Source organism: Dermacentor variabilis, chromosome 5 (assembly GCF_050947875.1).
Source record: "Dermacentor variabilis isolate Ectoservices chromosome 5, ASM5094787v1, whole genome shotgun sequence".
Classification (NCBI taxonomy): Eukaryota; Metazoa; Arthropoda; class Arachnida; order Ixodida; family Ixodidae; genus Dermacentor; species Dermacentor variabilis.
In genome coordinates, this window is record NC_134572.1 from 136,334,794 (window position 1) to 136,360,152 (window position 25,359).

At 43.5% G+C, this 25,359-nt stretch overlaps 2 long non-coding RNA genes across 2 annotated transcripts in view; one reads left to right on the plus strand and one right to left on the minus strand.

Annotated features, from left to right (window-relative positions):
- LOC142583178 (uncharacterized) overlaps positions 1-25,359 on the minus strand; it is a 249,000-nt gene that overhangs the window by 168,447 nt on the left and 55,194 nt on the right. The window lies entirely within an intron of this gene.
- The window catches only part of LOC142581976 (uncharacterized), a 63,059-nt gene continuing 53,457 nt past the window's right edge, over positions 15,758-25,359 (plus strand). Inside the window, exon 1 of the long non-coding RNA XR_012828337.1 lies at positions 15,758-16,050. This is a non-coding gene — a long non-coding RNA (uncharacterized LOC142581976). The remainder of the gene's footprint in view (positions 16,051-25,359) is intronic.

The window sequence follows — 25,359 nt, forward strand, 5'->3', positions numbered from 1 at the left end:
TGGTGTGGAATCGTATGTATGAAAGCTAGAACAAAACAAGTTGCAAATTTTTATGCCACGTAAACCAGAAGTACGCCAAAGCGTTGAGTTCTATTAACTCCTTTATTTCAAATGTTTTAATCTGTATCTAATTCTTGCAGATACATTATTCTCAGAAAACCACGGCATTAATTAGTCAACGATCCCGCACTTCATATTTCTCCAAGACAAACCGCGTAAAGATGTGTTCTTGTTGTAAAAGCACGTGTGAAATCTAGTGTTTTCGTGCATGTAAAATGTGCTGTATTGTGTCCCTCACAAATGAAATAGTAATTGCAGCTAACAGGCATGATGTCTCCATAAAAACTCAATCTGATTACGTCTTGAGAGGTGGCAGCTTTATTAAATATATCGCGAGTTGTAGCAACGATGGATCAAAGCTACAGACCCTATATAGCCTAACCTGATATCCTGTGCAGGTTTATATACAACGTGGGGACGTATCTACCGCTGCCAGAAGGGAAAAAAATACGAAACGTTATTTCCCCGACGTGCAAGCAGCGCCCATTTACGTACACTCGGCTTGCTCTCATCTGCTGGTGGCATATAAGTGCATTGCAATAAGGTGTTTATATTGTTTGCAATCGCACTATTTTGTGTGTGTTCTTTTCTGTCCTTTTCTTTCACTCTCTCTTTCTCTCTTTACAATTTGGAAATGTTTGATCAAACTCGCTCGTCAGAGGTGGTTCATCTGTATTTGAAAGCCCAGTTAACCCGTTGAGACGCTGTCTACAGTGCACAGCAGGAGAGTGCATTAATAGCAAAAGCACTGATGAAAGTAATGGTATTTAAAATGTGTTTCATACATCTTGAAACATTTATTATTGGAACTGTGCTGCAATTTTGAATAACGTGCAGAGTGTTTTAGCAAAATGAATGAGAAGGTAGACGGCTGGGTGTTTTTACTCTGTGTCAGTATGTTGTATGTAGCGGGTTCACTTTTTTCATTGTTTTTTACAATAACATGCACCTAGCGTAATTTTCAAGTGGCTGGATAAGTGCTTTTCAAGCTTTTCAAAACACGTAATAGTACAAGTTCTCATATTTTGTGTTCCTGTAGTGAGTTTTCGCATGGAGTTGAAATTTTGTAAACTTGACAAAATTCGCTAAACGATTGAAAATTCTTAATATTTTCTGCAGCTGTACACTTTCTACGATCCAGAAAATGCAAGAGATTGGGTGAAAGCAACTTTTCAATCAAAGGGATAGAGTGGCATCTGAAAGGGTTAATACGGATGGAAGCACACACACAATCCAGAGCGCCGACATTAGCCTTCGGGTTTAGCCGCAACTCTTTATATTACGGAAACACTCTTAGGCAATGCCACTGGTCACTCGTTTTTTCAGAAGCCCTGAACATTATCGACAGGTATAACCGCGTCGTGTTCTTTCAGCCCTCAACTGTAACGTGAAACCAGGGATGGGTGCAGCCTTGCGCCTTACCCGTCCTAGTGGCGCAGTTTGGTTACGGCGTTTGCGCTGCTCAGCATGAAGTCGCGGGTGCGATGCCGGCCGCGGTGGTGACATTCCAATGGGGACGGAATGAGAAAGCGCTCGTGCATTGTGTATTGATTGGTTGTGCGTTAAAGAACGCCAAGGGGTCAACATAAATCGGAAGTTCTCAATACGGCGTCCCTCATAAACCTCTGCGCAGTATCCGGGATAGGTAATCCCATAATTTAACTTTAATCTTCCGCCATCAAGCAAGAGTGCAAAATAAAGCCTTGAAACACGCTAATGTCAACCAGCAGTAAAGCACAAGTGACTATTACGTCAAGCACAAGTGACATCATACTAAGTAATTGAAGACGAAAACTTTGACACTAAATATATCGCAAAAAAAGTATGTGCCGTCGCTTTGTGCAACTTGTGGCAGAAAATATGGCGTCAATATAGCGCGTCGTTGGAAGGCCTCACTTCTAGCCAGACAATAGTAAAACCGTGAGGCCATGTTCAGATAGCGGAACTGATGACGTGTACGAAGTGCTCCGTTCTTTTGCAAATTTTCTCAGGTACAATTGTACCATCACTTGTCTCGGTGACGATATTTCGTTGATAATTTCTCATGATCACTCACTGTTTATCGGAATATGTGCGATGATTGCCGATACCAATTTGGGGCTATATCGTATAGGTATTGAGATCTCCGAGTGTCAGAGCATAGTTTCCCGTGTGTTATTCTAAATGCAGCTAGTCTCAATATGGTGGTTTTTAGTATTGGTGTAAATTACAAAATTATAATTTTGTGCAGCCAGGGAGACGTCTACGGTACAGAAATAGGTTTGAGGTGAATTTCGAATCAGAGCTCCACGGCCTCTTCATAAGTGTGCATGTTTGCCATATTTAAGAATTTATTTTGGAAATGGCTTCTTAGGAAGAGCAGCGGTGGCAAGTTTTCACAGCTCGGGGTGCGTCCATTCCCAGCCGTTTTTGGGCTATAAATAAACTGTCGTGATCCATTCGCTCGTTTATCTTTAAAACTGATATACGCACAGCAAGACTTGCTGTATGGATATAGGAATACCATTAGACTACATAGTACGTAGTTTTGGTATTTCATATGTCTGTCCGCACGGTTTAGCCACATGAAGACGAAGCGTATCGCTAAGTGCACACAGCAGTATATCTTTAATATTAACATTTCTGCCCCAAACTTTCATAAGATCTCTCTCTCTCTCTCTCTCTCTCTCTATATATATATATATATATATATATATATATATACATATTGGAGCTTTCAGGCACGGGATGATTTCATTCTATGTTTGGATGTGAGAGGTGGTTGAAGTTATTGAATGTTTGTTGCACATCCGTACATATACATAATAGTGTTCATCACCCTGAATGCCTTTTAAGAGTTGAAATTCATTTCTTCCGTCATTCTAGTCAAATTATGTAGCGCTAAAATGGCACAGTTGCGATGTGAACTTCATTTCTCCTTTCCGGTGAAAACCATGTTTCTATATTGTATACGGTTCGTCGTGGCAATGTGGGAAACCATGCGCCACGTGCCAAGGGTGAAAAGAAAAAGTGTCTTGAAGTCGAAATCCGAAAGCTTATGGTTCGCATGGTGCTTTTTGCTATTGGGTGCTCGCCTGTCCTAATGATATGTCCAGACTCAGGACTGAGGGGAGGATGGTCATACGAACACTTTTGGCGCTTGACCTTTTAGCGAATTTTTGGAGCCCTGCTTTTTATTTAATTGCGTCTAAGTTGAAGGTCGCATTTCACCGAACGTAAGGTTCACGAGCAATATTGACCACTGAGCTCAGAAAAGCAGTAAGCACAGCTTAGACACGAAGACTGTGCCATCTCTCTATGGAAACTCCATAGAGTTTCCAGAGACCTCACGAGCAGTTGAAGCTGGACGGTGTACCGGCAGAACCCAGTCACGTCTAGATGAACAGCCGCCTCAGTAAATCTCAACCTTATCGCGGCGCACCGAATCTTGCCCGCGAAAAAAAAAAGAAGAAAGAAAGAAAATGGGAACTTGGGCGCCAGACAGCATCGCGTCAATATATGAGCCGCTCCCTCCTCCAAACTTGGCTGCCGCACTTCGCTGAAAAAAATTCTTAGCCACGGCTCGTGTACACACACTACCTATACGCTCTGCCACTCTTATGCCATACGATACCGGAACGGGCTCTGACGTTCTCGCCGGTGTTCGTCCTCGCTTTCTCGCTTTCCATTCCTTCGAAACCACGTGCACCCGGCTTTCCGAGTCGCCTGTCTCGAGCTATCCGGTCGAGTTTGATCTGCGACTTCCTCTCAAGGACAGATCTCCCTTTTTCGCGGCCGCAGGCACCGACTGCTGCATGCACTATGCGCGCGGCGATCAGAAGCACCGCACCGTACCGTCTCGTCATCCCCGCGCGGCCAGTCTTCAGGCGGAGTGCGCAATTTTGGCCGTAGTTTCTGTAGGCTATCCCCCCCCCCCTACCCCCAACCTCTATCCTTCCTGCCACGAAAAAAAAAGAAAAAAAAAAGCAGCGGATGCATGCATGCGAGTCACGCTGCACGTCGCGTTATCGGACCCGCGGAGCCAGGAGCCGCACCACTCAGCGCGACGCGGCAGCCAGACAGCGAACGTCCCACTTGCCAATCACGAAGCCCTATCTTGCGCGGTGGCTCTTGGGAGGACCGCCCGTCCTCCAATCACCCTGAGTGCCCCCGTGTGCACCGCCGTGCATGCCCCCGCAGTGTGTCCACACGCGGAGCGGGGATCTCAATCTGCCGACGCCGCCGAATGCGCTGTCAGATACCGGCGACCCCTGCCTGTGGCGTCCGAGCTGCCATCTGGCGCGTATGCCCCCGCGACTGTAAGGCGATATACGTGTGCCGACTCGGCGTCTGTGCCTACGAGGGCGCCGACTCCTTGGTGCTCCTTTTTGCTTCGGTCATCCCGCAGTGGGTGCGGAGGCACGAAAAATAAATGGTTGGCCCGTCGATGAAGAAGAAGTATAAGGCCCGCGGATCGGGCGTCGGGCAACGGATATACGCGATCTGGGATCGTAAATCCACGGAGGGACGACAGCGGTTGATAGCGGTCCCGGACCATTGTCTTTGAGCTGACTTCGCAGAGATGACCAACTGGCCTGCCACGTTCGATGAGTCAGGAAGACCAGCAGGGTCAGATATCTTTTTTTTTTGTGTGTGTTGAACCATATCTAAGAAATAACGCGGCTAAACGGGATATGCTGCTTCTAGTGAAGCTGCAACCCGCCTTTACACGCGCGTTTGTTTCTCTACCCCAGACGCACGTGCCTCGAGAACTTCAACCGCCATATCTTTTGCACCGCTGCCATATCAAAAGTGGTGCTCAGAAGTATTAGTAATGCTTGAAGACACACACACACACACAAACAAAAGTACTAGCGAAAACAGCCGATCTGCCATATATACAGCTAACAAATAAACTGCCATAACAAGAGTGAATATTCTGAAAGTGGTTCTGCAAGACTCGAGTTGGCTACTGTTTCACGACAACCATGTACCTTGAATGATTTGCTCCTGCAAAGAAGAAATATGAGCATTGTGATTCAGGCGCCAATAAGTTTACAGTGATATTTAGTTTCCGTCTAGAGTTCGGCAGTGAAGACAGTTTCGTGGGCTATAGCACACATGAAATGGCTGGCGCATGTACGCTCTGCGGACGGCCATTGCCATGTAGGAGTAAAATGAGTCGAATTAAACACTTTCGCTGGCTTCCGTAACATTATTCCAACATTTACAAAAGAATATGTCTAATCTGAATTTCGAGCACATACCAATTATATTTATCTAGTAGAGCTTGTAGCAGTAAATGCACGGCTATCTCCTGCCTTCAAGTCGGATTTCTTACATGGACGGTAAATGAATTGTTCCTACAAAATGAAGATAACACACTTATAAGTATGAGGGCTTCGTGGTTCGGCAGGTCCCAATTTTTGTTCTGAGGTAATGCGGCATTAAATTTCCACAGTATTTAAGATTGCCGGCCCTGAGAACAAATTTGGGTTTCGGTTATTTCTTTCGGAGCTGTGATTCTTCAGGTTCCCGTGTATTGGGGCTAATATAGACAGGCGCCACTTGGTGCTAGATCCTTGGACTCCCGAGCCGTGCAACTGAACTTCGCATATCTGGTTTCTCTATTGCATGAGCGCAGGACGACTCGCAGATGATTCCTCGAAAGCCAACGACCCATGGCGATCGCGGGACTGTGCTGCAACTGTTGGACCAGAAAGAAAGAAAGAAAGAAAAAAAAAGAAAGAAACCCGCGACTGGCCTCCGTAAATCAATGCTCTCCGACCACCCATGTATATCCTGAGCAACGGACAGGAACTCGGCAGCCATCTTACAGGTGCAGTGCATATGAGATAGCGATCTCGCGTCTTTAATTAATTCCCGACCGCAACCGCCCTATATCACGGACAGAGAAGCGAAGATTTCACTACACTTGCTTCTGCTGTTTGTGTCGTTTGCTGCGTCCTGCATGAATTAGCCAGCTTTATCGCCCTAGCAGTAAGCTTATACCCTTAGGCTTTGTCCGTGTAGAGCCCGGATTCTGGTTAGTCACGTGTACGCTGCTAGCGACAGCGCTGGGTGATTTTTGGCGACTCGCACCTCCGTTGAATTTGAATAAATATGTTTTCAGTCAAGCCACTGGAACCATCGAATTTTCTTCTTCCCTTTTCTTTCTCTTCTTTTTTTTTTTTTTTGCAAGAGGCATTAAACGAAAAGGTTGAGATGAATCTTACAGCGTCCGAGTTTGGATAACGAGGAATGTAAGCTCTACCACTGCGGCACATGGAGCAGCTCATATTACAACACGTCTCCGTGAGCTTTTTGAAAGGCAAACATTCTATGCCTCATGTGTGCAATCAGAAAGTTTTAGGCCAAAATTCCTCAAACTAAGATAACTGAAGAAATGGGCCCCAACTAATTTTGCCGTTTCATACGCAATTGAGCTCTTAGTTTTACATTTATTAGTGATCATATTCCTAATTCCTAAACAACGAATGCCAGGCATGGCACAAACCTGTCGCGGTTGCGTAAGATATATATTTGATAACTTAATAGCAAGTACAAAGAGTTGCCGATCCAACCGCAAAGTTCAAACACATTTGACATTAAGAAAGAATGGAACAACTTTTTCACTTTTATTTAAGGCTTGGATAGTACATTCGCATGGAGAGGAACAATGGAACAGTTTTTTTAGCAAAACTTTATTTAATAGAGTAATTAATTATTTAGTAGTTTAGTTGCTGAGCTCTGCACCACTCAAAACCCGCTTTAGCGTTTCAAACACGCTATTATGGACTTTCCGTTACATTTCCCGTGATTAAATCAGAATTCGGTGGTGTCAAACTAAGCATAGCAAGCATAATACACTGGACTTTGTGGCAATAAGAAGCAGACAGTTCCCAAGGAGTAACGCATAAAAAACATTGTAGCAGCATTTGAATGAAAAAAAAGAAACAGGGCTCATATTCGCAAAATGTTCTTGCGCTTGAATTGTTCATCAAAAAAAGTTTCAGCCAATCGTGACGCTGTAGATATTATCAGCGAAAGCATCCAGTCAACGGAAAATATCACTCACGAACGAAAAGCTTTGTGAATTCAGCCCCAAAACATTTCATTTTTAAATAAAGGAGTTAGATTGTGTTATAGGCAAATCTCTGCAGCAAAGCAGCAAAGCAGCAATTAAAACATAATGCAACAAGCAAGTACTGTCTTTTCGAAATTTGTACATCGAGGTACCGATACACTAATTCATCGACTGTGCCTTGGGACAGCACAACTCCAAACATTTTATAAATTGCATAAAACAGGCTTCCTCCTCAGCTTGCTCCTGTGGCCACGACGACGAGTATGTTCGCCATCTATAGATATACTTCTCGGATGCCGCATATACGCGGTGCAAAGGCGGCAGTTAGAATCACTCCATTGATTCTCACCGGCCTTTCTCACTCACAGAATTGCTGGGCGCATGGCCATCGAATATAGCACAGCGAAAAGCATTGAACACACTCGTGCGTTCTTGCGAAGACACAGACATACTTAACAAGAGCTATATATCGCACCTAATATTCAGACGATGTAACAACAGTTTTCTTCTATTATTTGCAATTATTAGCGCTTGTATATTAGGTGTCATACTCTTTTGTATTCTGTGTATTCTCATCTGTTTATATGCTCATCACAGTCTACATCATGGCCGCTTTTGAGTGTTTGTGACTTCATTTACTAGCTCATTGTGGTGCGACTTGCGTTGGCCACAATGTTCGTGGGCATATAGGACTCTATGCTGTAGATTTCTGGCCCTATGACGTCGTTTCTTTTCATTTTCTAACTACATATATTTTGCCGGTGTTGTTGTTTCTGCTATGCGAAAACGAGTAGTCGTCACTATTACAGGATCACTACATCTCTTTGTTTATTCTCATATATATATATATATATATATATATATATGTATATATATATATATATATATATATATGTAACAAGTCCTGTCGTTTACTCTCTGTTTACTGAAGATGAGCGCAGCCATCACGTTCCGGTGGCCTGGGCACTTAAGTCTTATGTATGCGATTGCACTACGTCATTGGTCATTAGCCAACGCAATATCATGCAGCTACCACAGTGCAGAGCAGTGCAACTGGCCAAGCGTCCTCTTGAAAGAGAAATTAGGAAGCCTGCATACAAACGCATTCGACTTTATCTGGCATAGTATGCGTTAGCTGAAGAAGAAATAGAAAAAGGAAGAACGCACTGCTGCTTCGTATGCAGGCTACCTAATTTCTCTTTCAAGAGGACGCTTGGCCAGTTTCACTGCTCTGCACTATGGCGGCTGCATGATATATTGCGTTGGCTAATGACCAATGATGTAGTTGGATTGCGTACATAAGACTTAGGACAGGCCCAGGCCACCGGAACGTCATGGCTGCGCTCATGTTCATTTAACAGAGAGCAAACGAACGCCTGCCTGACATCTAACCAGGTTAAGGTATCACAGCCATATATATATATATATATATATATATATATATATATATATATATATATATATATATATATATATATATATATATATATACCTGCACTTAATCGGCAAGAGCGACTACGATATAGGGACCATCAGGCCCCCTGTACTAGTACAGCCACGTGTTTATTAGTTCTCAACTCTGAAAATGCAGGAAGGCGTTTTGATTATCCTGCTACATCCTTCTGCCGCCTAACCTAACTTAACGCTGTTTTCTTTACGTTGTCGCAGGGTTGGAGAAACAGCTTCACCATGAAAAGTAAACGCGGGCAATATGACGTTGCAACGGAACAAAAAGAACTTCGGATCAAGAGCTCAAGCGACGTTCCGGTTCATTTCGGCAACACGGCCACCACAATGTCACGAAGGTAAACACAAATAAAAACATTGATTGTCGAAAGTGAGCGCAATTTACTGCACTCCGTGAGGTGCGCCGACACAGGAAAACACGTAATGGAAGGCGAATAAATGATTCTACGATACTTAATGCGCCAGTTAAGACTCCACACAAGAAAAACAAGCCGGAGAGAAGATTAGCTCCGGTATTTTTCATTAGTGTCTTTTGTGGACCCTGAAGTAGTTCATCGCATGAACATACACCTAATCTGGTACAAAGCTGGTACACCTCTCTACCAATTCACCTTGAAGCTACCGCGAATGGTCTGCTACAGATTTCCACTTCCCTAAACCACATGCAGCAGCTTTGTGCTGTCCAATAAGAAAGCTTATTAAAAAGAAGATACATCATTATGAGTCACCTATCAACTGTTAAACAGCAGCATGAATTAGTAGCAATGAACCAACCTAAAACGAGAATGAAGAAGAAAGGAAATAAACTATAATATTGCAGTGTCACATTCGACAATTTCGGGAAAGCGAAATTTGCACAAGTTCATCTTTCAGTATTCAGTCTCATAATTATTTAAACAATGCGCTTCGTTGGCGCAAGTGTAGAAGGCGCTTTCATATTGATTTCAAATTTATTTTGTTGATTGGGTTGGATTTTGTCATTGCAGGTGTTTATGAGTCACTGATAATATAACATTTTCACAGCGAAGTCGCTAGAGGCACCAGCGTGATACATTTGATTGAAAAAGTAACTGGGGTGCTTCATTCCTTAATCGGGCTGTGCGTGATGGCTGTCTTGTGCCGAAATTTCGCGGCAGATGGACAATGTGTTGTCGTCCTTCGAATCCTGCTCGATATGTCGAGTGGAAGATCCCTCCGCCCTGCACATGCTTGCAGGTGCTGCGATAAGATTAGGAAACTTGCGCACGATTAAGTCAGCTTACGGAAGTTAGGGGTTGAAGATGAGGCAGAGGATGTCATCTTGCAGTACGCACGAATAGATGAGGAATATCATAATGTACAGGAACTTCGTATGAGAAACTTGAAAGGTGGTGACTGTAATGACCGCACCTAAAGAAGAATCAATACAGCGCTTACTTGATATTGATAAACCATGTGGCGAAAAAAATTTAAATTATGGTGCTTCACGTGCCAAAACCACTTTCTGATTATGAGGCACGCCGTAGTGGGGGACTCCAAAAATTTCGACCACTTGGGGTTCTTTGACGTGCACCTAAATATAAGTACGCGGGTGTTTTCGCATTTTGCCCCCATCGAAATGCGGTCGCCGTGGCCAGGATTCGATCCCGCAACCTCGTGCTCAGCAGCCAAACACCATAGCCACTGAGCAAACACGGCGGGTAAACCATGCGGCGAACCTAGCTGACATGATAAGCGGTGTGCTCACATAGCGCGGAGTCTGAAGCGACTGAATCAGACATTGATTTCTTAAGCGTTCCTGCTGAAAGCAGAGTGCTATTGTATTGGAAAACCGAAAAGTATACAGGCTATAGTTGGTTCATTATGGCGGTGTTTTCAGGCGCAGCCAATCTGCAACGTACAATACATCTTGGGAGTGCTTGAATATACACCCAAAATTGCATTAGGAGCATATAGTATTGTACATTTGCAACAAATGCCCTGTATGTCTCATGAAAAAGAGAAAGTAATCATTCTGTACCGCGTATTCTCATTGAAATGTGTCAATGTAGACAGGGAGAGTGCTTAATTTTATTGGAAACGTGTGTAATAGAGCATACCTTTCTGTTATATCACTACCCTCCTAGTCTAGCATAAAAATTCGACAGCAGTGGTGCTGAGCCGATACTTGCACAGATAAGCTCGACCTATTTGAGGAGGCGACTGTTGAAAGTCTTTTCGGAGTGCACGCATGTCCCTGAGATACTCTATGGTCCTGGCGAATAGAAAAACATGAGTCCTGGGTTTTGTCACAGATCATAGAAACCCACTTGAGGGCATTAGGCATTCCTTACGCCCGAGGATATATTTCATTTAAATATTTTAGAGCATGCTTGGTAAAGGTAATTTTTAATTGTCCAGGGAGGCAGGACATGTGTATGTCACGTGGCCTGCGTCCTCCTCCCAAGCTGACGGCATTTCCAAGTTTTCCAAATATCAAAGGTTGGGTTAAAATACCTATAGCATTATACTAAATTTTATCGTAATAAAGCAAACATATATCTCCAGGACCAAAATCAATACAGGTTGGAAGTATGTACTTCCGTGGGATCACATTACCTACTTTTTGAGTGCAGGAGAGAGAGAACTAGAACACTGTTATGTAATAGTAAGCCTGCACATGTAGTTTGTGTTCTCGCTAAGGTACCACCATTAATTATCGGGCACCGCTAGATAGGTAGCTCACGATAGTAATAATCGAAACAAAGTGTAGCAAGGGTAGCAAGCCGTATCCTCAAGGGTACCAAGCCGCATCCTCAAAATCAAAGTATTCAGACAGAACTTCTAAAAGGTACCATCTTCATTTTGTTTCCGCTGGCTTAATAAACAGCAGCCGGTATACTGTATGCATGACCTCATAGAGGCAACTAATGAATGTCAAACGGACTGCATTATTTTTTTATTATTTTCCTGTAATAGAGTGCGTACACAAAACACGCGAGACTCGCTAATCATGAATGCATGGCATAGTTTGCGAAAGCCAACAGTGTTTCTTGTAGAGTATTTATTTCCGGACGTAAGAAATAAACCAAGCAATTGACTAGTTGGGGCTTTTGTTGAGGTCTTTATCGCTGTGCTAACGTACTTTGGTGATATTTGGCACCTTTCAGAAAGTGTGCAACAGCCTAACCGTGGCGTTGATCATGAGACGAATTATATGCACAGGGTTAAGCATGTGCGTAGGGCGATCGCTCTTAAAACTCATGAGAAATTGTGTAGAAGGAATGCAGCTCTTACATTTTCGATTTGAAAAACCAGATCAAATTTGTATTTTGGTAATGGTAGCCAACCATATGCTTTCCTCGAAGTATAATTATAACAGTGAAACGATGAAAATAATTCTATTTTGTTAGTATTGTTGCGAAAGTTTGGCCCCAAGTTAGCACACAATTCTTACGCACGGAATGCTTTAGGAGGATACAAACATTGGGATAAATGTGTTTGCAATATTTTGCATTCTATTTACCATTATTTTCATTTTGTATCGCGTTACCTAGAGCGCTACCTCTACCATTTGTTACCTATGCAAACACTGTCGGGCAACGGTGGCTTTCTTGACATTTTGCTGGCTTTTGTGCTTGTGACATGGTCAATCCTAAAGCACCGCACGTAACAGTAACACCATATAACCGTAGCCTATTTCTTAGTTGGTGCAGTTATTAGGCCTTCAGTTCTGTTCTAAACATTTCTCACCTCTTCCCAGAAATATATACCTGATCTCCCCAACGCAATTGTGTCAGGTTCTTCTGTGCGCATTTTGTCCTTCATAGACGAAGCGTTCATTCCGTAAACATGACGCCCCGCAAAGACGTAATTCAAAGCGTATACCCAGGTGGTATTCGTTTAAATTCGTGACTTAACACCTCTGGCGAGTCGCTTTGCCTCTGTGCCTTTCGCAAACATTTCCCTGCCGCACAAGCTTCATTGAAATTGCAGAGTTGCTGCGAGAGTGAAGGAGGGAACGAGGGTGGTGGTGTATTGGGATGCTAAAACACCTTTGCATTACAATGCACCTGCGCAAAAAACTAACAAAAAAGACTGAATATTGGGAATGTTTGTACCAAGCTTGCCACTTCGTCATCCATCAAAAACCCTGTGTATGTCTCTTGCCAGTAACGAAAAATCCTCAAATCATTGCTTTCGTAAGCTTCTATATATACGACAAAGCTTGTTGTTGTGGCTGTAGCAACGCAATACCTAACTTTACCTCACAGCTGGTGTTAGGCACGTATCTGTGCGTCCCGCCGCGCCCATGTGAGTAGGTGTGTGTGGACTATTGTTTGCAGATGTCCGTGACATCTGGGCTGTGTTGCACCATGAGGGCACAAAAAAAAAAGAATAGAAAGGAAAGTAGTGTGCACTAAGCATTGCAGCCTTGACAAATTATTCCACAAAATCTGGAAAAAGGCGTAAACCGACACTAGCGTCACGGTGTTCGGACGGTAAAGAATTAAGACTAACTCAAACTTTTGGCTCCCAGAAAAGCAAATGGCGCTCAAATGACAACGATTGTGGAAATAGTGCTCCGTCATCCAATCTAAACTCACAAGTCCAGTCCAACCGTTTTTGTACATATATCATCATGCATTAGAGAGTCATATCATTGGTCCTCCCGTACATTCTAGAATGTATTTAACAGTATGCGCGTCGCACACGCAATCAGACTTGGCAAGGCTCTGTTGATATATAATCGGCGACAGCGTTAAAGAAATATCGGATACAGTACAGGTGCGTCTTGCGCCGTGTAGGAACTCATTAACAGTTGTAATCTGGTGAATTAAGAAAATGGCCGCTTCCGCAAAAAGCCAAATAATACGTGCTTGACTATATATAGCATTGAATTATATGGTGTGGAGAGCGCTTTCTGCACTAGATGTTCAATCAAACGCCTGAGTTACAGACTTCGCCTACAGACTTACTTCGCTTCAAAAAAATATTCTAATGTGCCGGGATCCGTTGAAGCTTAATTTCGGGTTAACTCAAGAAGGCCTTTTTCACACTGTGCCAACGGATTCTTGAGTGTTCGTGCTATAATGGAGCTCGCGCACGCAGTTAGCCGTCTACAAGACAAAGCGTAAAGTATTATACACATAAAAGGTCTGCGTGGAAAAACTGCACATCGTAGCCGCAGGCAAATGCGCTTGAATTTTCTCTGCCAACAAAATGAAACACAGACAAAGCGCAGCTAGTGAACGGAGCTTGAGGTCCAGTTTTACCATTTCAATGCTCATATCAAGGCTTAGACAGCAATATCATTTGATGAATGCGCATCATTTTTTCCTTAGTGAAAAAGAGCTTTACGATAATTTTATTATTGCAAACGTTCGGTGTTAGCTTTCGAGCGCGCGTCTTTTTTTGAATCGTCTTTTTGCTCTTCAAGTACTCTCTCAGTTGCGACAAAGTGTCCGCGCCACAGCTGTGCCTATGAAATTTATTAAGCGTTGAAATGAAAAAAAAAAAAACCATAACGAAACCTCGCAGCAACTATCCCAGAAACATAACAGAACATGCGGTATAGTGCTTCTTTCTGAAAGTATCACTTACTAAATACGCGATTGGTCATTTCAGTTAAAACAGCTCTCTTGCGAACACAGCGGAAATCATGCTTAGGAGCATGCTCGCTCTTAAAGCAAAAAAAATTCTTCGAGGGCCGACTGCCATTTTGTATCATAGTGCCGTTACACTCCGGCAACTCTCTAGGCATGTCTATAATATACCGCAGCATTGTGCATACCCAATGCCCTCTAAAAAGTGTTTGCACCCTCTGAGCCCTCCCTCTCCCCTAAGCCATAATTGTCTGACCATCGGCGTGCACTTCCATTCATGAGCAATCTGTGCTCGCTATACTTCTCTGTTATGCAAGGACACCCGTGTACCATGCATTATGTGCATGTTAAAGAAGGCAACCCAGTCAAATTTATTACTGGGCCCTGCACTACGACCTGCCTCATAATGAGATCGGTGTTTTGGCACGAAGTAACTCCAAAATTTCCTTAATGTATACTTTCCTGCGAAGATTGCCGTGCTACGCCGATAAGCACACGCCGCTCTTTATCTGCAAGTACCTGAAGCGTCGCGTTTAAGAAGGGAAATGCAGGCAAGACAGATGACGATTATTGTTTAGGGATAAGATAAGCGCGAAGTGATGGAAAGCTTTGGTATAGGGCAGTCACATTTTGCAGCCTCACGCAAAGCTAAATCAGTACGTCACAGCGCCAAGTTTGTCATTCAACGTAATCAAACTATAAGACGACTCACCCTGATCGCAGCTCCACACGCAGTTTTCCGGACCGCTTGTACATACAGACGAATCGCGCAGGTTCACAGACTCGACACGCAAAACCGAACGCGCGATCGGGCTGAATGAGAAACTCCGCGGGCCAAACGTACATACTCTGTCCGCACGTAGGAGCGCGACCTTTTGTGAATCTCTCTGACGCTGGTCGTTGAGAGCCCGTCGCCGGTGTGCGCGCTTAGGTTATTACCTGACGGCGGAGTCAGCACCCGCGCGGCACGTTGGAGCTGGCATAGCAAAGAGAAAAGGAAAGAAAAAAAAAACGAGAGAGAAAGCGCGCCTCTGCAAGCGCATTCGCGCGCTTCTGACAGTCGCGCCGAGGCCGCAGAACGGATAGAGAGACGCGACTCGGGATTGGCAGAACACACACGCTTTACGATCCGGTTAATTGCTCGACCCCGACGACTTTCGGGGACATTTCTTGCCGAGAGTCGTGTCAGCGTGCCGACCCGACCAACCAGCAAGCCGGCCGGCAAAAGAAGGCAGCTCATAGCGAGGCGAGAACATGAGACAAGCGCGAGAAGCGCGAGAATACTCATGAATAGATAAAAAAAAAATATAGAGAAAAGAAAGAAGGTGTCTTCCTCTTTGACGCTCGGACGCCGTACAGGGCGGCGCCTGTTTAATTGCCGACAGTTATACGGCTCGCTTTATGACGTCTCTCTTCGACTATAGTGCTGTATTTTTTTTCTTTTTTGTTCTACTTCGGCTATTTCAAAGTTTATTTTTCTTCCACGACTTGGAACGCTTACTTCAGAGCGCTTCAAAAAAAGAGCTGAGACAACCTGACCTCGTGACATTATGGCCCTCTTAAACACCCTCTCCTGGTATCAATGTAAAGCCAACGTGCAGGGAGTAGTACTCAGCACTCTTTTCGGCGCGAGAAGCATATTCAGAGAAGGTGCCTTCTTTTTCTGGTTCTTCTTTCTCGAGCATGGATATTTTTTTTTCTCGCACTAATCAACTAGTGACCCACTTCCCGAGCTGCCCCTTCCGTCAGAAAACAGTGTGCCACCTTAGCGAACAGTGCTCACAAAACTCACACGCGTAGAAGATCCAGTCAAGTTCCAGTGATGTGGGATCCCCGGATATAGCAGAGAGTATCCAAGTGAAATCCGGCTTTAATGGATTTTCTGTTGATCAGGTGACTATTCTAATTTTATCCCTAATTTTACATCGAATAGACTTGCGAAGGTATGGTTCATGCATATGAATGAGCGGGTCAATATATAGCTGGGCGTCACTAACTATAGCCGATCAATCTCACGTTCTTTTTCTTCAGTTCGGTAGAGTGATGTGATTATATCATGGCCATGTCGCTTAAAGCTGTTATTCAAATTTCCCGAAAAGAAGAAGCGGGCACCCATTTGCTTGGTGTGCAAATAATCTGTATTAGAATTTTGTTTCTATAGAGCTCTAAACACTTTTTTGTGTGCTTAACCTCTTTTATTTTATATAGAAATGCGGCCTAGAACACAAGCCATCTCAGGCCGGAATGGATAAGAGCACAACTATATTAGGACATTTTATCACGTGTCGTTGTGTTGCTTATCCTTTTACACGACAGCTGCCAAGGGTCTCAAAAGCTTCAAATATACAGTGAGCGCTTGTCTTAGAAGTTATCTGCGTGGTATCCCAGGCGCAGGCACATCTAATTTGTGTTTCCCAATGTACTAGCCGTGATTTGCCACCATATAATGTGCCGATTGAATCGGACACCTCACAACACGCATATCGATGACAAGGATTGTTATGAAGTGTGAAAAAAAAAAATGTCAGCAGAAATCGGGAGATGCCGTGCATAACATTCGTGCCGGAAATTATGCATTCTGTTACCATTTTAAATTAAGCAATGATTCATGGAAAAAGTTGCAATTAACTGTGAGTACCGTAAAGAGACAAGGTAAATGAGCAAGCTTTTTTTCTTCGAGTTCTTGTGCGCTATACTTAACAAATTTCTGGGGATCGGTAATAATTGAGCGATGTGAAAGTAAACCATCGCAGTTCGATTCGCTCCGAAAGTATATGCTTCCTATTTTGTTTTATACTAATTTACGTTGCATTAGGAGCATACTTCCCAGTTGTACACGAAAATTATAAGCTTTGCTTAATTGACGTCAAGTCGACCTTTACGATGCTGAAAAGAGAAGCAAAGAGAAATGTCAGTTTTGCTAAACAAGGTGGGCATGTTCGGTCATCTCGCCCGGCTTTTGTGGAAGGTACACAAAGAAAATGTTCTTGTGCGCTATACTTAACAAATTTCTGGGGATCGGTAATAATTGAGCGATGTGAAAGTAAACCATTGCAGTTCGATTCGCTCCGAAAGTATATGCTTCCTATTTTGTTTTATACTAATTTACGTTGCATTAGGAGCATACTTCCCAGTTGTACACGAAAATTATAAGCTTTGCTTAATTGACGTCAAGTCGGCCTTTACGATGCTGAAAAGAGAAGCAAAGAGAAATGTCAGTTTTGTTAAACAAGGTGGGCGTGTTCGGTCATCTCGCCCGGCTTTTGTGGAAGGTACACAAAGAAAATGTTTGAGCAGGATCATTTAAAACTACGTAAACACGTTTTGACTATACGCTAATACTGCAACAATTCACAAGGCGAGAGGGAAAAGATCGCGCAAACATGCGTAGAAGTCCCAGTCAATCCTATGATGCGGGATACCCGAGTATAGTACGGAGAATGCGAACGAAATGCGGCATTAACAGCCACAAAGTGCTCTGAAATTCAACGTTTTCTGGGATACCGCGGTCCATAAAGTATTGTGACTGAACGTACGCTCAGTGATTATGATCAGAGTAACACCAGTTTCAAGATATGTTCCTCCAAACTTGCGGAGTAAGTGTTTCATCACCGTTCTATACTTGATGTATTCCTCAGGAGCCTTCCCTTGTTTACTTCAACATCAGTGAGCTCTATTATACAAAACCATACGGTGTTAGACGCATCGAAGCGTCACAGCGGTCTAAGAAGGAATGCAGTATAGTACAAGGCTTCGAATTAATTTGCAGTAGCCTGAGGCTTTTTATTGTGCACCTAAACCAAGGTACACCATCGTTTCTTGCGTTCCGCTCCGTTCGCATTGCATTAGTGGCAGTCACGGATCGAACCCGCGACCTCATGTCGAGCAGCAGAACGCGATAGTCTCTTGATCCACCACGGCTGGTCCTAATTAAAGAGCATGTATGGCACAATCATTGTTCTGAAAATGCTGAATGATTATGGAGCACTGCTGAAGACTGCGAAAGTTACTGCTGACTCTTTGGTTGCACTAGAAAAACCTCAGCAGTGATTTTGGCGGGAAGATCAATTACAATTTTCTGCTTACACAAGCGACGTTAAAGAAGATTGATAGCATACACTATCATTTCGGTAACCATCATAACTGTACGCGCATTCCTCCATGGTAATATATAATATAGTGGGTGATGCCGCTTCATTTTTTTTGTCTATACGTTTTCTTAGGCCTTGCATCGACCGAAGTGATAGCTGCGTTTACCATTTAATTTCATCGGGCATAAAAATGTGAAAATTAACATGTAATGAGCATCTTCCGAAGCCTGCCGTGATAATAGTACACAGCGTGAACCATCGTTAGAACCAAATATTCAGGCTGAGAATTTAGGTGAAACAAAGTGGTTGTCTCTGCGTGGTATTAAGAGGGTTGTATAACTTATTTTACGATTTCAACACGTTAATGCTGGTGCACTCATATAAAGCTGAAGCTATTTTATCTACGGCTGATATAGCATGTTGTCCCTTCCTCGTTAAGCAGTCGTGATTGCGAGGAACCACCGGGAATATTTCACAAGACATTATGCCTAAAGCTCGTGTCAAGTAGGGCAGCTCAGGGTGTGTAAGGGATTTATGTTAGTTAACTAGGTGCCTTGCCAAGAGATTGGATGCGACCTGCTTCGGCCACACCACCTTACACGAGGGAGAAAGAAACAAATTATTATTATACTGTTTTGCACATTGTAACTAAAGAAAGTCAGTACCTAAGCGCTGAAATTATTTCCACACTATAGTTTGCCGCAACCTGCATATGATATAAAGGAATTGAGTTATGGCACGTCAAGTGGTTTAGCCTGAAAAATATTACGCGTATCAAACTTCATTTCTTTAAGCGTACAAACCTGGCAGAACATTGAAAACAAATACCGATTGTGCACTGCAGTCTACAGACAAGGACTCACAACTATGGGCCGTCCAGCAGGCCCGGGGTGCGCTCGAAAAGCACAAGCCTCGTGACCCACTACAAACGGGCCCAACGGGGCTAGTTCAGAGTAGAGTATAACCCCGGGTCGACGCTTGGCCAGCGTCACAACTCGTTAAATCGTCGTTTGCCGGCACTTTAAACAAGGAAACAGTTCTTTCAAAATTGTTTCTTTCTGTTATTGTTTTTCTATATTCTACAATTTAATTTATAAACAATAACGAAACAAACAATAGGTCGCAAGCTAGCGATGACCTTGATCCAAGCATTCACTGTTACTGTGGGCAATGCAATGCCTCCTCATTCCGTTCACGGTTTTGATTGCTGCTATTTGTTCGTATTCGGGCACGGCATATTTACACTTTGCCTTTATCGTATATAAAGACATCTTCACAACATAACTTCTGGCTTAATTTAATGCGTACGTTTTCAATACGCAGAAAGCTGTGGCACATATTCTGAACCTGACTAACTGTCTGACTAAAAAAAAAAAAAAAGAACCGTTAATTAAGATGCTACGCCGAAAGACTTCTTTCGGGACCGACGAAGTAATTTAATTTTATCATTTTACAGAATATGCGTTTATAATCAAGTTGCCTATAGCGTAGATTACGGTGATATTACTGACAGTTTGCCAGAAGAGATTATATATATATAGTATAAAAAAGAAAAGAAGGCCAAGTGATACCTGCTTTAGGAACCAGAAAAAAAAAGTTAATTTTAAACCCCGGTTGCCATACCACTCATTCATCTTCTTTGTGTTCAAGGCACTACAAGGCAAAAAAAAAAAAAAACTCTATTTCAATGCACCCGTTGACAGATGTGGGCTACATATAAACGGTGCATTCTTGTCCCCTACAAGGGCTGCTCAGGTCGCATGTAAAATAAGTCACAACAATTCTTTCTTCTGCGAATCCTTTGTCAGAAAAACAGGAACGTCGACTTTGTTCCTGTCACAAACATGGCAGCAGTCACCTAGGATGAACGTATATCTTCCAGCTGTATGCGCTCTTACGAATATAGAACCTTTTAGTATCTGTCAAGCGGGAGCTAAAACCTGATCGCGACGCCCCCGAACAAGGGGTGTGCCGCTGACGAGTCATAACCCAAACAACGAGCTTGGGCCAAAGAACCCTCTTAGTCTATGAACCTTGCATACATGCGTCAGCCCTTCCTTGCTCTAGTTGCATAACGGATAAAAAGATAAAGAAAGGTAAAGCCAGACTTCGAGGCTGGAAATAGCGCGAAAAATTGTCGCAGCGCGCTTTACGATCTGCTGTGCTGAGTCCCGCTGGAGTATAGCTGCCTAGTGACGTCGTTAAGGGAGAGAAGCTAGATCGGCGCTGGTAACTGGTCGTCGGGAGCACCTGGCAACCAATGAGAGAGGCCGGCGTAAATCAAGGCCCTGCAGTGCCAGCGAAACCAGTGTAGCTGCTGCTGCTGTAGATGAGGCGCTGTTGATCTATTCAACAGCGCTCACGCCTACAAACAAAGACTAAAGAAAAAAAATGGGTTTGTCACGTGTCCTCAAACCATAACTGCATTTCCGAGCGGAAGTAGAACCAGCGAGAAAACAAAAAAATGTAAGTAAAGCTGTCCGAGAGAAAACAGTTACGCGAGCCTGGAGAGACGCCTCTGTGTGAAAATAGATGCTTTGTTACGGAAAAGCTGGTTTCCTCAACACGATGACTGTGCATTTCCGGCAGTGACTCTAGATACACACAAAAAAAAAAAAACAAGAAAAGAAACGTTCGTGAAGTTACTCAGCGTCATTGCCGAGTGTCAATATACGACTCGGCCGGGGTACTGACCGAATTTGAGAGTATACATGCTAATGCATTAGGCGTAACTTTTATGACGGGATGTCCGGCGGCCAGCTGCCTGACATAACTGGTGCGAAGTTCCGAGGTTCTCTCGGGTTCTACGGTTACGGCTTCCTTTTTACCCCCGCATCTTGCGCACATTGACCGAAGTCTCAGCTTGCCATGTCTACGCCGGTGACCGATCCGCATATATCGCAATCGCTAGTGCAACTTAATACTAAGTCGTTCAGACGTTTGTAGTTATTTGTCACGTGTGTCAGTACGTGGTGGATATGGCAGCGTGCAAACGTATAGTGCGCCTGGCACCTGGCTTTTAACTGGATGACCATAAAGAAAGCTACAGGCACGTTCGTGCAGCTGCAAGGAGATGCGTTTCGCGCCTAAACTGTAGACTGACTATGAGGTTACAAATAAGAGAGAGAGAGAGAGAGAGAGAATAACTTTGTCATACACCACGCTCTGGCTTGCTCAAGCTCCTGAAGTAAAAATGCTAGCGAGGGAACATGAAAGCCGAGAAAACACCATCTCGAGCCGCTATTCAGATGTGGTGCCGGTTTCAACGCAACGAAGATCTACACAGAGTACGGCCCGTCGTGACGGCTGGGGGCAATTTCCCGTATAGCTTACGAATAAGTCGCAAAAAGAGCACGAGGTCTTGAGGAACTTACATCGTTTCCTTAAAAATGCAATTTTATGCGTTCAACGTATCTAGCCATTCTGCCAACTATATGCTGCATCCGCTAAGTGCTCTAGCTTTGACCTTTTGCTCTTTTTCTTTTCTTCTCTAAAGGCGATATTACGGCCGTCTAATAAGGACTCCAACATATAATCATAACGACCCCACTATTTTCCTACGTAAATCGTTCAAGCTGCTGTCGCATTCAACGTGGTTAGGGGGGTATGGATGAGATGCCAGCTGCTTTTCGCTGAGCAGCAGCTGTAATATTCACGCGCAAGAATACATAGGCTTCGTGTTGAATCCCTTGTTGGCCCGTAACGCAACGCATTATAGCCCGTAACGTGCTTTGCTACGCTCTGGTAAAGCTTTAAACATAATTGTATTTTTTTTTCTTTTATTATTTGCCATGCAAGCTTCGTCTATCGCTCACACGAATCGAAAAAAAAACTGTTATTTTATAGATGATGCAGGTATCTTCTTATAACCGTAATACACAATTAAGACCTATCACGCGCTTAAAACAGTAATATTTTATTCACGAAAAATAGTGTTGCCGTGCATAAATATATAGGGACTTGTGAGAAGTCTGACGGACTCGGAGGGGGACTCACTTTGGTCCGGATTCACAAAGCTTCAAATTCATAATACTTGTTTGCCTCTGGCGGAACCCTTAATACTTACTACTACTCGTTGCTGGGCAACACGCTGCGTACTTCTTGGGGCAGAACACACGCGAAACGATGTAAAGAAACGACCCTTTTCCCGTCCTGTTGCTTCCCCACTTGGTGTCGCATCTTTTACACTACAAGAACTTTGGCTGTTATGTTGTTCAGCTGCCGCCAAAGGCAGGCGCCGTCTATGCAAACTGTTCGCGCTGCTAACGACTTCGAGAGTATAGGAAACGTGGCGCTATATTTATTAGCTGAATCATTATTAGCGTTTTCTTAACCGGAATCCCGTTTTAGTTTCAACTCTTAAGTATTTTCCTTGGCGTACAAGCGCACATGTAGTACATTTATGCGCAGTCTGGTATTAGCCTAGTAGGAAGGAGTAATGCAGCACCTTCAATAGTAAAAACTTTTACGTTCTTTCTTCGAGGGAAAACCTTATTTAGAGCACAATGCATATGCGAAAGGAAAGAAGGCGGAAGCAAAGAAGGCGACAGGACAGAGGGCTTCATATCGCTTTCTTTCCTTCCGTATGAAATGTGCGCTAAGTAAGGCATTTCGCCAAAGAAATGATTTGTCATAAACTAGCCGGAGCAGCTACTCTGTTACGCGTTTACATCTTTCTTATCCTATGCAAGTCAAACTAATTTACTACCTGTGTTTTTTTCTTCTTGTGTGCTTCCTATATATACCGAGTCGAAGCAGACAGCACGCACCAGTTTACACTTTAATCGCCTTTCCGCTTATATGTCTCCAGCTGGCTGCAACTTTTGTGCGAGGGAACCTGAAGCAACCACTATTTATCGGGTCTATCGCGAGCTCAACAATTAAGAAGGCAATTTGGAGATCGTAATTAAATCATGCTTTGTCACTTCTTACATACTAAATTTGAGTTTAAACGGCAACACAGCGGCGGGTCGGATGTTAGTCTACGGACTCTTTGCGACAGCTTAGGCATGACTGCACCAGTGATATTTGTCAGGAAGTTGTGTTGCGTGACTTCTGCAGGCAAGCCTGCTGGCTCTGAAGCTCAGCCAAGTAAGCGACGCCATCCCTCTCAATATCCCATGCGTTGAAGCCGAGAAAATTATACGATGTCCTCACAAGCGGTCGTGCGCCATGCATGGCCCGTCACATACCTTTGAAATATTTGGCAAAGGCTCTACGGGCATGGAAAGATACAAATATTAAAATCAACCACGTGGCACTCCCTTCCCGCATAACTATGGCATGGCATCAGCACGTCCAATCAATGCCGTGGCTGAAACGCATGTCTAAAGAGCCGAACCGATTGCTTAATGAATTCAGTTAATGAATTCAGTTGGCATTGAGCCCAGTCAACCTTATAATATACGCCGCGCACACCCGCCATCCCAAATCCGCAAAATCACGCCACACCAAGCGATACGCGATCGTATCACTCGGATTTATAGAATCATTAGTATCACCTCATCAGAAACACCAAAAACTTGCTTTTTCTCGTGTATCGTTGCGTGAATAATGACGCAAGGAAGAGAGTTCTCCGCGAGATCTTGAGCAGTCTTTTTGTGGACGATCGCAGGGAAGACTATTTGCTCAAACAATTATTGTTCTTGTAATATTCAAGCTAGATTGAAGCGCGAAAACACTAGATTTATAAAACAAAGCCTTCTAGCTCTAAGCATTGACTTCTGCTTTTGCTTATCATATCAGAACCGATATTCTGAGCTTACCACATTCATGACTTCCCCACGCCAGAGTTGAGAACGTAAACGCCGCCCTATGCTTAGTGTGACAACGCGGCTCCAAGAGCACTCACTGACTGCGTGCTTTATCGATTGCGCTACCTGATAAGCACGGCGGGCCCATCGATAAGTGGCATGGCGTAGTTATAAAAAAAAAAGTGGGTGCTCTGAAACACGAATAAAAAAATGGATGCAGCTAAAAGTGATGAAAATCGCCAACGTCGTGTAAAGTTGTAACACAGATGTCAGAAAAACAACAAGAATATGTGCCGATTGTTTTCCTCCGCAGTGCGTCATTTCCGTTCGTTTAGATGTCGCCTGGCAATGAGGGACGTGCGTGTTAAAATTATCATGCCTTATGATATTTTTTGCATTTCCTTGCATTTAATGCGCGTGCTAAGTTTTCCTATGACGGCGCTGGAAACCGTTAATTAGTTTTTTCATCACTTTCTCCGATCCTTACTTCTCTTTATGTCACTGCCTTGTAATTAACGCAGGTTTTATTCATTCATTGGTGACATTTCTTTATAAGAAAAAAAAAACATCCATCTTTACGGTAACCCAGTGGTTAAGGGGTTGCGCTGCAGAGCTCGAGATTGCAAGCGTATAGTATCGCCGTGGGTTCAAACCCGGTGGCGGCGGCGGCGGCTGCATTTCGATGGAGGTGAAATGAAAAAGAACACTCCGGCCCTCAGATGTATAGGTGCACATTCGCGAACCCCAAATGTTCAAAATTAATCCGGAGTCCTCCATTACGGCGTGCCTTGTAATCATAATGTGGTTTTGGCAAATAAAAGAACTCATTATGTTAATTTTAACTTCCATTTTTATTACGTTTTTTTTTCACTCGTGTTACTCAAGTAATAAACTTTTGTAGGACTGGCGCTGAAAACGCCTTTATTTTACAATCAAACGTTTACGACTTGGTGAACAAAGCTTCTTTTTTAAGCACAAGTGTTCGTTATTCATCGTTCTAAGTTATATATTCATCGTTATATATATATATTTCTTTAGTTGTAGTTGTGGAGCTATACAGCTGTATACCTCAAAATATTACATTAAGCTTGAAGTGGTGGGGCGATGGCTATTATTTCGCTGTCATCAAAGCGAAACTATTTCTTTTACTCGCGCAGTAACTTTTTATACTAAACGCACTAATGTCCTAAAAGCCGCATGTGTTTTCTGAAAACACATCCAATTTGTTTGGGATTTCATTACTTGTTTGCTCCTTTAGACTTGCGCTGCAAGTTTGTTTATTTTCCTACATTTCATCATACAATTTACGTTGTTTCCTGGCAAATCAGTTCTGCGCAAGCCCGCAAGGGGGAGGAAGG